The 13705-nt window shown below is 41.8% G+C and overlaps 1 non-coding gene across 1 annotated transcript; it reads right to left on the bottom strand.

Moving 5' to 3' along the window:
• TRNAL-UAG lies at window positions 260-341 on the bottom strand. The gene has a single exon. It is a non-coding gene; the product is annotated as a tRNA-Leu (tRNA).

Below are 13705 nucleotides of genomic sequence, written 5' to 3'. Positions count from 1 at the left end.
AACGTTGAGACGAGATCTTACTTCAGTCCCAGGGTCCCTCTGTGCCCCAGCCCACCCGCTTGTAGGACACATGCACTTCCAAGGCTACTTCATGGTTCTCTACCTTTCTTCTCTCAGCTTGAATGCCCCAAGTGAATTCCCCTAGTCCAGAGCTTGGTGTTCAGAAAACACAGATAATAGGTCAAACCCTTCATGGATTTATAGAACTTTTTTTCTGTAGTGAGAACGTCATGTTTCCTGTGATTAGGGAACAAAACGTTGGCAGCGGTGGGATTCGAACCCACGCCTCCGAAGAGACTGGAGCCTAAATCCAGCGCCTTAGACCGCTCGGCCACGCTACCAAGCCAACAGCCTTGTCCCTCTCTACACTTGCTAGTTATATCTTTGTGCCGTGTTTTCAGCGCGGTTCTCTGTGCGATCTGAAATCATGATTCTAGGTATCACCAAACGATATTAATTTCTTCCATTTGTTCTCAGCTCTGCTAGGACTCGAACCTACATCTGCCCACTCCAACAGCTCTTCTCAAACCAGTAACTAAAAGGAACAAACCATCTGTTCCGGAAGCTCAGCTCTTGGGGTCTAGAACGTAACAGCTTCCCCGAGGCAAGGGTAGCGTCAGCTTCCGCCTGACGCCCAGAAACTCTTCGTTGAAAGGAGGAATGAACTCCTTAATTTAGATTCCAGATCGCTTGGGGATAGTGGCGGTGAAGTAAGAAAGAGCAAAGCTGTCTTTTCCTGTCACCCCTGCGCGCCGCGACTTCAGTTTTTTGCTAAATTTTGAGTGCGATACTTTTCGGTTCTGAAGCGGGGAGAGGAGTCTTCGAATTGAAACAACGAGAAAACAGGCTCGTAATTTTTCCCAGTGGTACAGCGGGTCAAGGAGCGGCCGTTCCCAACCTTAGCGCCGATCTCGTCTGAGAGCGGGTTCGATCCCCGCCTCTAGAACTTCCCCCTGCCGTAGGGCTCGGCCCAAAAAGTAAGGAAAGAAAGTTAGTCTCCTGCTTCTGTTTTGCTGTTCATGACCCAAAGCGCAAATAGCCGAAGCCAATCAATGCCCAATGTCGGCCTAAGTAGAATCCGCAGAATCTTTCTCCCCAACTCTGCCCACCGGAAAAGAAGGCTGCCTTTGGGTTGGATCGGTTCCTGCTTCCGGAGAGCCTCCTGTCCCTTCCTTGGAACTTGTCTCCCTTGGAGTCCTGTTTCTCCTGCGCGGTTGTAGCTGCATGGCGGCTATTATTACTGTTGACTGCGGTAGGGAAGATGGCCAGAGGTGCCTTGCCCTAGGGACTGAGGCCAGATTCTGAGCTCAGGCTGGGTACTCCTGGCACCCAGCATTTCTGAGGCCTCTGCATGCTCTCGCTGGCCTCCGGAGGGGCGCCTGGGAGCAGGGCCAGAATGGGTGAGAAAATTAAGTTTACACTGTCACTTCTCTTGACAGAGAGAAGAGTAGTCACACCTGAGTTCTCCAGACTTTTGCCCATCTGTCTAGGGTCCCCCAAACCTGAATTTCCAGGCTCCCTATGTAAAAAGGAACTCTTGCTCCTTTTAATTACAACAAAGTGGAAATTACAGAATGCCAAAATGCTGATGTGTCTCTTTTGCTAGAGTGTGGCAGTGGCAGAGAATTAATTCACAACTACTGCCTAGACTTGCTGGAGATGGGAAGGAGGGAAACAGGTGACGGAGTAAGTCTGGGTAATGAGATTCTGGGGGAGGTTTGAGCCAATTTTCTGCCTTCTAAGGGTAGAAATTGTGACTCCTGGTGACATCCAATCACATCCTTCATTGATAAAATTAAAACTATTTGTGGAGGGGGGGCAAATTTCCACCAAGAGCTTTAAACAGGGAGATTGTTTATGCTCATATTCAGTGCTTCCCTTTCTCTTGCAAATATATAGTCTAAGTCAGGGAAGAAGCACCCAGACCTGGCTTACTTCCTAAAGAATAAACAATTGTCATTGTCTCAATTATTTATGCTTCCCAAGAGAAGGGGAAAAAATCCCATGGTGATGTTGGAAATTCCCAGGACAGATAAAGGGGATACAATTCTGTGGTCTTTGTTATGGGTGGGATTGTGTCCCTTCAAAAGGTTATATAGCAGTCCTAATCCCCAGTGCCCCAATATGAGACCTTATATGGAAATAAGGTATTTACAGAAATAATCAAGTTAAAATGAGGTCATTAGTGACCCTAATCCAGTATGACTTGTGTTCTTATAGAAAGAGGAAACTTGGGCACAGATGCAGAGGTCTCTTCCTGGAATCCCATAAATTTCAACATTAAAAGTGAAGGGAAAAAAAAAAGTGAAGGGAACAGGGATTGGAGGAAGATTGCTAACTCAGATCCTCTGTGGGATCTCTGTAAAAGAACCTCAATGTACTTTCAAGGGTAATAGAGGAGCTCCCTGCTGGTTTGGAGAGAGATCACTGGAGAGAGGGATCACTCCAGTGGTAGAGCAGTGGCTTCTCAGACCTCACCATGCATCACAGTCACCTCTAGGGCTTGTTAAAAAGAGGTTGCTGGACTCAACTCTTGGAATTTCTGATTTAGAAGACCAGGGGCCTGAGAATTTGCATTTCTAACACGTTGCTGAATTATGCTGATGCTACTGACCTGAGGACCATGTTTGGAGAACCACTGCAGCAGAGATCAGTTTTGTGTTTTAGAATTTTGATAGGAATCAGGAAGGCAAACTGAAAGAGCCAAAGATCTGCAGACCTCTTAGAAGCAGAGTCTAGGAAAGAGACGTGTGCTCAATGCGGTAGCAGTGGGAAAAAATGAGAGGGCTCAGATATAAATGAGAGGGAAAAACCTCTTGCCAAAACAGTGAAGACTACTGTTAAGGACAGGGAAAAAGTCCTCCAAATACTGGGTAACAGTAGACGCCACTTTACGACCCCTAAGACATGAATATAATGTGGAGCCAAGGATGCCCAGCACTGGAAACACTAGAGGTCTCAGATGAACCACACAAAAATCGAATCAAATGGTGCTATCTTCTGAGGTCTCTGGTCACATGTATTTTTCTTGCTGGGCATGACATAAAAACAGCTAAGTGTGCAAGAGAAACTGGGAGAAATGCTTGCACCCTTACCCTCTCCCGGGCCATGTGGAAAACTCTGTACCTGTCCAAATTAACCAACTGAAGTCACCTGTATCCTTGTTCCCAGGGATCTTTCTCTTCTGTGAAAGAACTTCAGAGTCTAAAAGATTGGGAGGTCTGAAACCCAGGAACGATGTACCTACAAGATCTCAGCCCCAAAACAGGGAATCTCCTCTACCTTTGACCTTCTAAGTCCAAGTATATTTTTTACCATGTCCATTTTATGGCTTTAGAAGGTTGGAGTTCACACCCTTCTCAGAAGTGTGCAAAATACCTGCATTTGCCTTGAACCTTAGAGACCTAAGGATGTCTACCAGGATATGCATCCTATAGTCTTCCGGTCTATCAACTGAGCAATTGAAGTATATGTTGACTGGAAAAAATGTATAACGTGAGAGTTGTGAGTTAAGTTTTATTTGGGCAAAATGAGGATTACAGTCTGGGAGACAGCATCTTAGATAGCTTTGAGGAACTGCTCCAAAGAGGTAGGGGGGAAGTCAGCACTCTATGTGATTTTAGTGAAGGTGGATACATGCAGTCAAGCACACATTTTGGCAGAGGCTTACTACTAGTCATGAAAAGCAGATGGCTCCATTAATGATTTTAGTGTTTTCTAGATGTGAGAAGATGCAAGAATTTGGGCTTATTAAAAATCACCTGAAAGTATCTATCTGCAAGCCCCTTCTGCCAGTTTTTCCCAGCTCACAGAGTGCCTCACTCCTGATCTCCACCCAGAACTCCTTTCAGGGTGTGTTGAAGATCAGCGACTTAATCCTTTTAGAGGCAGATGGCAAGTGCCAATTTGTAGTTGGCTTATGCATAGTAGACTTTATCAAAAATTTCTTTTTTAGGAATTCTTGCTGTGGTGCAATGGGATTGGTGACATCTCTGCAGTGCCAGGACGCTGGTTCCTTCCCCAGCATGGCACAGTGGGTTAAAGGAGCTGGTGTTGCCGAAGCTGTGGCATAGGTTGCAGCTGTGGCTCAGATCTGATCCCTGTCCCTGGAACGCCATATGCCATGTGTGGGGTTGGGGGGCAAAAGAGAAAAAAATATTATTTTTTAGGAATCTATCCAATTACATCTCCATACCAGACATTGGTTACTCTAGGCTCATGAAACTTTTGATCTTCTCACTTAATATTTGTCTACTTGTTTAACATTTACCGAGAGAGGGTTGTTCAAATATCCAATGATGATTATGGATTTTTCTTTTTCTCTCTTTGTTTTTGTTTATTTTTTAGGGCTGAACCCACAGCATATGGAAGTTCCCAGGCTAAGGGTCCAATGAGAGCTGTAGCTGCTAGCATGCACCACGGCCACAGCAATGCCAGATCCAAGCCACGTCTGGGACCTACATCACAGCCCATGGCAACACTGGATCCTTAACCCTCTGAGCTAGGCCAGGGATCAAACCTGAGTCCTCATGGATGCTAGTCGGGTTCCTTACTGCTAAGCCACTACAGGAATCCCTGATTTTTCTATTTCTATTCTCAGTTCTGTCAACTTTTGTTTCTTACTTTTGAATAGTTGTTATTAGATACACAAAAATAATAGAATATTGTGAGATTTAAATAGAATTTCTTTTTAGGGCAGTTTTATGTTCATAGCACAATTGAATAGAAGGTACATAGAGTCCCCATATACCTCCTCTCTCTATACAGCCTCCTCCACCGTCAACATCCCACACCAGGGTGGTACTGAATGGTACATTTGTTATAATCAATAAATCACATTGAGGAGTTCCTGTCGTGGCTCAGCAGAAACAAATCTGACTAATATCCATGAGGATGCAGGTTCTACCTCTGGCCTTTCTCAGTGAGATAAGGATCTGGTGTTGCCATGAGCTGTGGTGTGGGTTGCAGATGCAGCTTGGATCTGGTATTGCTGTAGCTGTGGCATAGGCCTGCAGCTGGAGCTCCATTTGGACCCCTAGCCTGGGAACCTCCATACGCCTCAGGAGAGGCCCAAAAAACAAAAAATAAAGATAAATCACATTGATACATCATTATCACCCAAAACCATAGTTTACATTAGGGATCACTCTTAGTGTTGCAGATTCCATGGGTTCTGACAAATGTATGATGTGTATCCATTGTATCAAATAAAATAGCTTCCCTGCCCTAAAAATCCTCTGTTCTCTGCCAGTTCATCCCTTCCTCCCCTCTAGCCCCTGGCAAGGAACGACTTTTTGCTGTGTCCATAGTCTTGCCTTTTTCAGAAAGTCATATAAGTGGAACCATTCAGCACATAGCCTTTCAGATGGGCTTCTTTCACTTAATAATATGCATTTAAGTTTTCGTCTTAGTCAGGTTGCTGTGCAAATACCATAGACTGGGTGACTTAACAGAAATGTATTTTCTCATAGTTCTGGAGACTGGAAATCCACCATTAGATTATAGTGAGAATTCTCTTCTTGGCTTGCAAGCAAGCATTTTTCTCTCTGTGTCCTCACATGGCAGAGAGGAAGAAAGAGAATGCAGGCTCTCTGGTGTTTCTTCTAGAAGGGCACTAATAGAAGGGACCCCATCCTCATGACTTCATCTAACCCTAATTACCTCCCAAAGACCTATCTCCAAAATACTATCACATTGAGGATTAGGGTTTCAACATATGAATTTTGGGGAAACATAGGCATTCAGTCTATAACAATTCTTCCATGTATTTTCATAGCTTGATAGCTCATGCTACAGCTCTTAATGACGAACAATAGTCACTGAATGGATATACCACAAGGAATATCGTGCTTTTGTATTGAACTGACCCATTTATAATAAAATAGTCCTTAAAAATCTCATATAGTACATCTCATCTTAAATAATCTGTTGTCTGATATTGATATAGCTACATCAGCTTTTTTTTCTTTTAAAGAGTTTTAATAGTATGCCTTTTCCATTTTTTTACTTTCAGCCTTTCTGCATAATGGAAGAAATTCTCACATATTGAGGTAGGGGAAAATCATTGGCTTATACATGATCTGGCTTGAACTTTATGCTAACTAGAATAGCCTGGCTTATGACTGTCAAATCTGCATTTTTGATCTGCTATATGAAAATCTAAATTAATTAACTGTGGTTTAGACATTCAGAATGGAGCTGGGTGGCCATTGTTGATGTGGTTTCAGACAGTTCCAACATCAGAACTTGAGTTTTATGAATTGAATCAAACTCAAGGACATCACCAGCTATTCTCAAAACAATATCTGCTAGCAGTTGCCAGGTGCAAGATTATGATCTCAAGGTCTCCTCTTATTGAAATGAGTCCCCGCCCACCTTGGCTAAAAAGGCAGCTGCAGGCCTTTTCAGTTATTCTTGCCTCATACCACCCTTCTTGTAATAATGTACCTGTACCCTATGTAATAATGTACTATGTATCCTATGTCCAAGCCACCAGCCCTGCTAATCCTGTTCTGAGCATTGCTTACCAGTTCGGTTTAAGGAGGAACACTGTCTGCTCTGGGAAGGGGGGAGGTTCCGGGGATGCTTACATGGGAAAAACAAGACCCTGTAATGTATGAAAGTTGCTGAGAACAAAGACCTGGTGCTCAGACTCTGGAGATGACTCCTCTGAGCCTACTCCCTGGTGCTGAATAAACCTTGCTTTTCCACATCCCCAGGTGCCATTTGTCTCCTTCCGCTGCCACCTGCTGCCACGGATTTTTTTTGCAGTTTCTGCAACATTTTAACTATGCAATCACTTTGCACCCCAATCAATCCTTGCTTAACAAGCACTCTTACTTCTTGCCAACTCCAATCCTAAATTTTGATAAGCAACTTACCTATCTTTGTGCTTTTTCCCCGTGTAATATTTCCCCATTTTGTAGGCCAGCAGAACACAATTCAAGTGCTACTCCAAACGGTGTCTTGGAGTTCCCCATCATTGCTCAGTGGTTAACGAACCCGACTAGCGTCCATGAAGACTTGGGTTCCATGTCTGGCCTCACTCAGTGGGTTAAGAATCCAGCATTGTTGCGGTATAGGTTGCAGATGAGGCTCAAATCTAGCGTTGCTGTACCTGTGGTGTAGGCCTGCGTTTGCAACTCCAATTCGACCTCTAGCCTGGGAAACTCAATATACCATTGGTGTAGCCCTAAAAAAAAAAAAAAAAAAAAAAAAAGACAAAAAAATCTGTTTTCTATAAATAGCATAAAATTGGGTCTCATTTTTACTCAATCTAGCAGTTTTGGCTTCTAACTACCATATTTGTTCTACATTAAGTGCAATTTCTGATATAGATGAGATTAAGTCTACCAACTGATATTTGCTCTTTTAGGGCTGCACCCATGGCATATGGAAGTTCCCAGGCTAGGGGTTGAATCATAACTGCAGCTGTTGGCCTATGCCACAGCCACAGCAATCCCAGATCCAAGCTGCTTCTGAGGCCTACACCACAGCTCAAGGCAACACCGGATACTTAACCCACTGATTTAGGCCAGGGATCAAACGCACATCTTATGGATACTAGTAGGGTTTGTTACTGCTGAGCCATGACGGGAACTTGCTATTTGCTTTCTATGATTCCCATCAATACTTTTTGAAAACAACTTTATTGAAGTATGATTTACGTACCTTAAATTCATCCTTGTCAGTGTACAATTTAATTATTATATCAGTAGGTTTACCAAACTGCATAATCATCACTATAATCAAGGTTTAAAACATTTGCATAATCACAGTAAGATCCTTCTTAACTTAAAATATGCACAGCCTAGGAGTTCCCACCGTGGCTCAGTGATTAACAAATCTGACAAAGAACTATGAGGTTGCCAGTTTGATCCCTGGCCTCGCTCCTTGGGTCAAGGATCTGGTGTTGCTGAGAGCTGTGGTGTAGGTTGCAGACGTGGCTCGGGTCCCATGTAGCTGTGGCTGTCGGGTAGACCAGCGGCTACAGCTCCGATTAGACCCCTAGCCTGGGAACCTCCACAGGCCACCGGAGTGGCCAAAGAAAAGGAAAAAAAAAAAAAAAAAAAAAAAGCACAGTCTAAAAGCTGAGAGTTTAGTTTCATTAGGGTCAAAATAAGGACTACAGTTAAGTTTTACTGGGGGGCAAAATGAAGATTATAGCTCTGAAATACCAATCCAAAGAGGTAGGGGGGAATGTCATTACATATGTGATTTTGTGCCGGGGGCGGGGGGTGGGGTGGTGGGGTGGAATGTATCCATGCAGTCAAGCACACATTTTTTACAGAAGGTTACTGTTAATCCCGTGAAAGTTGCTGCCAGTCATGAGGAGCAGATGGCACCATTTTAATATTTTAGTGCTTTTCTAGATACAAGGAAATGCAAGAATTGGACACATAAAGTCTTCTCCTGAAAATATCTATCTGAAGACCTGTTCTGCCAGTTTTCCCAGAGCACAAAGTGATTCACTTCTGATTTCCACCCTGAGCTCCTTTCAGGGGGTGTTGAAGATCAGTGACTGTAGTGGTTAGTGACTTAATCCTCATAGAGGCAGATAGCAAGTGCCTATCTCCAGTTGGGACTATTTATCTGTTCTTTATCTGTTTGTTTCATTATTCCCTCTTAACCAAGAATTCCAAGAGCAGAGACCTGGTTGAGACCAAAAACAAACAAAAAAAAGTATTTGGGCTTTGTTAGGACTGCAGCTAGGAAGTACAAATCTTTTTTTTTTTTTTTTCTTCACTGTTGAAATCAGTGACATTTCTTTTTCTATTATTACTCAAATGAATTTATCACATCTGTAGTTGTATAATGATCATAACAATCCAATATCACAGGATTTCCATCCCATAGCCCAGGCACATCCCCCCACCCCCCAAACTGTCTCCTTCAGAGACCATAAGTTTTTCAATGTCTGTGAGTTGGCATCTGTTCTACAAAGAAGTTCATTCTATCTTTTTTTCAGATTCCACATGTCAGTGAAAGCATTTGATGTTGGTGTCTCACTGTGTGGCTGACTTCACCTAGCATGATAATTTCTAGGTCCATCCATGTTGCTAAAAATGCCAGTATTTTTTCCTTTTAATGGCTGAGTAATATTCCATTGTGTATATGTACCACCTCTTCTTGATCCACTCCTCTGTTGATGGACATTTAGGTTGTTTCCATGTCTTGGCTATTGCAAACAGTGCTGCAATGAACATCGGAGTACATGTGTCTTTGCGAGTCATGGTTTTCTCTGGATAGATGCCCAGGAGTGGGATTGCTGGATCCAATGGTAGTTCTATGTTTAGTTTTCTGAGGACTCTCTGTATCGTTTTCCACAGTGGTTGCACCAATTTACAATGCCACCAACAGTGTACTAGGGTTCCTTTTTCTCCACACCTTCTCCAGCACTTATTGTTTGTAGACTTTTGGATGATGGCCATTCTGGCTGGTGTAAGGTGGTACCTCATCGTGGTTTTGATTTGCATTTCTCTAATAATGAGTGATGTTGAACATCTTTTCATGTGTTTTTTGGCCATCTGTATGTTTTCTTTGGAGGAAGTAAAAATCTAAGGAAGCACTTGAATTGTGTTCAGTTGGATTACAAAATGAGGGAAGTTGATAAAAGCAAAAAATGGTGAAGTTACATAAATTGGCAAGAATTAGAAGTAAGAGTGCTTATTAAGCAAGGATTGGTTGGGGTTTGAGATGATTACATAGTTATGAAATGGGGAGGGGCTAGGCATTTTGAAAGTACAAGATTGCAGCTAGCAACTGCTAGCAGATACTATTTTCAAAATGATTGGTAATATCCTTGAGTTTGATGGAGTTCAGAAAGTTCAAGTTCTCAGTGATTTGGGAATGTGTCTGAAACCACATCCACATTGGGCACCTAGCTCATTTGGATGCCTGAGCCATAGTCACTCCATTTTGATTTTTAAGTGATCTTAAGTATGTCATCATTTTTCTTTTCTGCCTTTCTTTGTATTAAACAAGCACTTGTATCATTTTGTTTATCTCCTCCATTTTGTTTTACTTTTAATTCTTTAAGTTCTTAATCTTAAATTTATAAAATGCATCATTTTCTTATTATAGTCTTCCTGAAATGAAAATTTTTTATCTTATCCCAGACAATTCAAGAAACTTACATTGTAAGAAACATATAGCAGATGGACAATTTTCTTTTTTTTTTTTTTAATTTTTAAATTTTTATTTATTTATTTATTTTTGTCTTTTGTTGTTGTTGTTGTTGCTATTTCTTGGGCCGCTCCCGTGGCATATGGAGGTTCCCAGGCTAGGGGTCTAATCGGAGCTGTAGCCACCGGCCTACGCCAGAGCCACAGCAATGCGGGATCCGAGCCGCGTCTGCAACCTACACCACAGCTCACGGCAACGCTGGATCGTTAACCCACTGAGCAAGGCAGGGACGAACCCGCAACCTCATGGTTCCTAGTCGGATTCGTTAACCACTGCGCCACGACGGGAACTCCCAATTTTCTTTTTTTTAAAGATTGAATAATATTTCATTGTATACATGTATATGACATTTTCTTTATCCATTCATCCATCAATGAATATTTATATTGTTTACATATCTTGACTACTGTGAATAATTCTACAATAAACAGGAATGCAAATATCTCTTTGAGATACTGATATCATTTCTTTTGGATATAAAACCAGAAGTGGAATTGCAGGATCATAAGGTAGGGTTTTTTGAAATTTTTTCGGTAACCTCCATACTGTTTCTACAAGGGCTGTACCAATTCACATTCCAAAGTACACGATGGTTTCCTGGAGTCCACATCCTCACCAACACTTGCTATCTTTTGTCTTTTTGATAATAGCCATTCTAGCAGGTGTAAGGTGATATTGTATTTTGATTTGCATTTCCCTGATGATTAGTGATGTTATTGCCTTCTCATATATCTGTTGGACATTTGTGTGTCTTATTTTAAGAAATGTCACCTCAGGTCCTTTGCTCATTTTTAAATTGGTCATTTAGTTTTTTGCTATTGAATTATATGAGTTTTTATTTTATTTTATTTTTTTGCTTTTTTAGGGCCACACCCGTGGCATATGGAAGGTCTCAGGCTAGGGTCAAATCGGAGATACAGCTGCCGGCTACACCACAACCACAACAACCCAGGATCCTAGCCGCATCTGCGACCTACACCACAGATCACAGCAACGCTGGTCCTTAACCCACTGATCCAGATCAGGGATGGAACCTGCAACCTCATTGTTCTAGTCTGATTCGTTTCCCCTGTGCCACGCCAGGAACTCCGAGTTCTTGAAATATGTTTTAAATATTAATCCCTTAGTAGATATATGGCTTACTAATATTTTCCTCCATTTAGTAGAAAATATTCACTCTATTGACTGTTTCTTTTGATGTACAGAAATTTTTTAATTTGATGCAATCCCGCTTGCTTTTGTTGCCTGTGCTTTTGGTGTCATATGCAAAAAAAAAAATCATTGCTCAAACCAATGTTGAAAGCCTTTCCCTCCATGTTTTCTTCTGGTTTTATAGTTTTAAGTCTAACATTTATGGTTTTTGAGTCTAATATTTAGGTGATTCTTTTTTTTTTTTTTTTTTGTCTATTTAGGGCTGCACCCTGAGGCATATGGAGGTCCCCAGGCTAGGGGTCGAATTGGAGCTGCAGCCGCCGGCCTACGCCAGACACATAGCAACGTGGAATCCGAGCCAAGTCTGCAACCTACACCACAGCTCACGGCAACACCGGATCCTTAACCCACTGAGAAAGGCCAGGGATCGAGCCCACAACCTCATGGTTCCTAGTGGGATTCGTTAACCACCGCATGCCGGGAACTCCTGATGAAATCTTCTTAAAAGCATCAGAGTATATATGAGAAACAAAAGCCATACAATTTTTTTTTTTTTCAGGAAGACACTTCAGCCTGACCTTGGAAATTCACTGCATTATAATTCTGCAAAATATTGAGCAGTACACACTCAGATGATCAATTACACGGGGGAAAAAAGTGACATAAATAAGACTCAACCAAAGCAACAGATGGCATAATGCAGAATTATGAGTTACAGGGAATAAAACAACTATAATTATTACTTTAAAAAGATAAAAGAAAAGCTGGCAAAAACCTGCAAGGAATAGGAAACTACAAAATTTCGTTTAGTAGGTTAGAAAAAGAAGCAAATAGAACTTCTAGAATTGAAAATTACAGTTTATAATTAGTTTACAATTACAATCGACTCAGTGGGTGATTAAACACAGCTGCAGAGAAAATTAGTGGAAAATGAGTAAGAATGCAACATGGAAAGACAAAAGGACAGAAAATATGGAAAGAGGTAAAAAGAAATGGAGGACAGAGTGGGAAGGTCTAATATATGTTTAACTCCAATTTCATAAATGGAGAAGGAAAAACAGAGCAAAAGCAACATTTAATTTTAATAGATATATGGCTGAGAATTTTCCAGAATGGAAGATACAATCTATAGACTTAAGAAATCCAAACTCAAGAACATCACACCTTCACCATTGGAAAAATATGGGATATCAGGATTATTTATTCCTGTTTTATATTTCTAAATTGAAATCTTCCCTGGATGCATCTGATGGGTGGACCTGGGTTACATGCCTACTACTCTCAGCTGCCAGGTGGGAAAGCAAGTTTTCTAGGACAGACTTAGAATAACATGTGAAATTACAAAAAGTAAGGCCATGTTTAAGAAATGTTGGACACTCACTCACAGGACAGATGCCTGCAACAGGGCTATTCAGAAAGCTCAAGTTTTCAGGTGTCTGCTGTTTTCTTTTTCACTCTCTTCCTTCAAGAGCATATAGTTTTAGAGGCTCTAACTCAATGAATGACTGATGTAATTTGATCTAACCTTGATCTATCAGTCTGCAGAATGCTAGACAGAGTTTCCTGGCTGTCTAAACTCCGATATCCTCCGTCCACACCTCAAATTCAGCCTACCTAAATCCTAGCTCTTATTCACCCCTCTGCCTTCTCAGACACCCATCTCTCCTTTAGATTTTTTTTCCTCTATCATATTGCTTTTACAAGTATGATATTTGAGAATCCTCCCTGACTCTTTCCTCTTTATTTTCTCTTATTTCTTCTCTATTCATGTCTAAGTTCAGTAGACTGTCTAACCTGTATCGCTCTCATTCATTCTCTCCTTTCCAATCCCATGACTATTACTCCCCTGCACTTTATGTTTGAGGATCTGCACCATGGCCAATCTCTGATATCCCCTTGACTCAGGTTTCTCTTCCCTTCAATTCGTTCTGCATATCCGTACTTGGTGAATTTCCACGTGCAATTTGTAAAGGGTGTACCTTCATTTCAGAAATGTCTTGGTAGGCTGCTATCCTGTCTTACTTTCCCTCATTCCCACAAGAGCCGGCATCTGCCCCAGCCAGGATTCTGCCTTGGCGGCTTAAGTGCCTAGGTCTCTCTCTTCAACTTGGCTCATAAATATTTTTCTACCAGGGATCACCATGCCCCCAAACCTGTATACATCATAACCTTTCTTCAAAACGCAGCTAAAGTCCCATCCCTTCCTTAAGGCCTGCCTCTGTGATGGCTCCCTTTGTATGCTTGTGAACCTTGGCACTGTCCACAGCCCCATCACAGCTACCTGTCATTGTTCTCTTTCCTGAAAACTAAAGTTCTTTTATTATACAAGACTAAGACAGTGATTTCCAGGTAGAGACCATAGCTGCAT

The sequence above is a fragment of the Sus scrofa genome, chromosome 7, assembly GCF_000003025.6.
Source record: "Sus scrofa isolate TJ Tabasco breed Duroc chromosome 7, Sscrofa11.1, whole genome shotgun sequence".
In the NCBI taxonomy this organism is placed as follows: Eukaryota; Metazoa; Chordata; class Mammalia; order Artiodactyla; family Suidae; genus Sus; species Sus scrofa.
This window is presented reverse-complemented; position numbering and strand designations above follow the sequence as displayed.